Source organism: Echinococcus granulosus, assembly GCF_000524195.1.
Source record: "Echinococcus granulosus chromosome Unknown EG_S00120, whole genome shotgun sequence".
Classification (NCBI taxonomy): domain Eukaryota; kingdom Metazoa; phylum Platyhelminthes; class Cestoda; order Cyclophyllidea; family Taeniidae; genus Echinococcus; species Echinococcus granulosus.
In genome coordinates, this window is record NW_020170500.1 from 49,646 (window position 1) to 52,072 (window position 2,427).

Here is a 2,427-nt window from a genome sequence, read left to right on the forward strand (position 1 = left end):
AGCTCACCTGTATTAAAGGTGATCGTAATCTAAAACGAAGATGTATGCTGTACTGATCTATTACATTGTCTGTTCAATTAAGCATTATTACTTATCCCCCCAAAATTGGATCATACTGCACAAGTGTTAGGTTTATTAAAAACCTCAAAGTCACAGGAGGAAATAAAGCAGAAGGGAAAAGGATTAGGGTCTGGAATCATGAATTCTAAAAAGTGAGAGATGGTTGTGGCAGATAGGTGAGGAATTAATTCCTTGAGTAATGTGAACTGGAAAACCAGATGAAAATGTGGCTGGTAGGGTGTAGGGGGAACTGCAGTTGCGATGGGGCAGGGAAGAATTCCCAGCAGTTCATAATCCGCTTTTTTTAATTTACTCCTTACAGTAGGCGTCACGCGTATTTTTCTGCTTATCCTCTTGATTGGTTCAGCGATACTTGGGGGACAGCTTTGGCACCGTAAGAAAGGGGGCCACTGCGGTTATGACGTGCTATTGCAGCCTACTTCCCGTCACTTCCCTTCAATTTGTAATCGCCACCTAGCGTGTACAAGCTTTCAACGGCTTTGGAATATCTAACTCTCTTAGGGTCGCTGAACATGCTGCATAATCCCTCACTGATTGCCGGACCGATGCTTCCGTGCAGTGAATATTCCTCACTTCGTTTTATTATACTGCCAGCAATATTCAAGTAAAGCTGAACTGCCTAAAAGTGCTGGGAATTTGTGAAATGCACTGGAGGCTAATTGTGAGTGCTCCTTGCAGTGCCAATCTTCCGCTAATTGATGGAGTTAACAGTGCACACAGGGTGAGTTCTTCACCAGACTTAGTTTTTTGCTTTTATCAACAATACCATCATTAGTGACTCACTTTGATAGAAATGAATGCAGTGACGTAATTTTAGTGCATTTACCAAATGTGATCGTTTGAGAGTTCTGTGCCCAGAGGATACGCTTCTGCATCAACAACCCCTAAGTCTTGCGTCTTTTCCGCCAACTTGACTGCCGCCAACCCCAACGTCATCGCAGCTGAGTTCAGTTTGAACACCACTAGAGTAGGTGATTCCTGTCTTGCAAAGTAGTTGCCCCTCCTTTTTGCTCATTTGTAAACTGCAGCTTCTTAATGGAAATAAATTGTGCCTCAAAGACATTGCCTCTCGCTTATTTTGACTCGTGCCTTTCGTGCAAAAGCCCTATCGCCCGAAACGGTCATATTCTAGCAGCGCCCTAGAGAGAAACAATTCCTAAAGAGTGTTCTTGATCAACTACTCAATGCTCGTTTTTTACCAGTCAAAGGGATCTTACTCAAACCCTTCTTATTTTTTTAGAGAAGCCTTCATTCACCTACTAACTTTGTAATTTATTCTTCTCGAGTCAAAGCAAACGACAGTTTTACGTAGCTGCGCTTCATAAAAGTACGTCAGCTATTCCTTAAAGCTTGTTTTTAATCAGTTTAAAAATATTTATTGTCCAATAATTAAAGACACCTAATTATACCTCTTTTCCTAACATTTAGGAGAAAATGCCGTTCAAGTGTCAGAATCGCAATAAATTCCTCTCGCAGAGAAGTAGTCTAAACAGGCTCATTTTTGGAGTTCTTAAGAGTGAGTTAGGTAATTTCAAATAATAAGTCAAACGAAATCTTAAATGCTTATTTTCTGATGCGTGAATGCATTTTATTTTGCATTGCTTTAACAATACTTCCGGACAGGAAACTCTCGTGAAAATGTGTCTTTCTAACGCCGCTGCTGTTGACCTTATCTAAGGTCTAACGTTATTGGTTGATTAACTCAATTCACATTCAACGGACAAGTGGAATAGAGAGATTGGTAACTCATCATCACCTCAATCGCTGGATTGCACCCCTTTACAATTTTCGTCAAATAATGCTTGTCGACGTATTTAGCTTCTTTTGGAAGCTCAGCGCAGTTGTCGGAAACAGAGGAGAGGTCTATGTTTGAATCTTGATCCATGGCCTGCTTATGTGCCTCCATCCATTTAAGTAATTTGTGATACTGCAGGCAGATACGCAAATATTTGATCACCCCCTTTGCCAAGTCTGTGGAAAGACGCGCCTTTGCAGCGCATCCCAGGCTTGCACAGTTATGTACTTCTACGGTTCAGTAGACTCAAGTCGGAGCAGTAATGACACAGGACTACAGTCTAAGTCAATATAGGACTGCTGTCAAGGGTAGAAAAGTAATAGAAAAGCAAAAGCATCTGACAATTACCCGGTTCATGGTGAAACTAAGAGCAGCATTATCCAAGGTCTGAACGCAGCGTTTGATTGTCAACCAAATAAAAGTAGTCCTGGTACAAGCGGCTGCTTTCGAGACAATTCTAACATAGCTCAACATTGTAGACATCCCATTTGATAACATAATTAAGATACTCACTTCTGCCGGCATTATGCTACTTTACTGGTTAAATATGC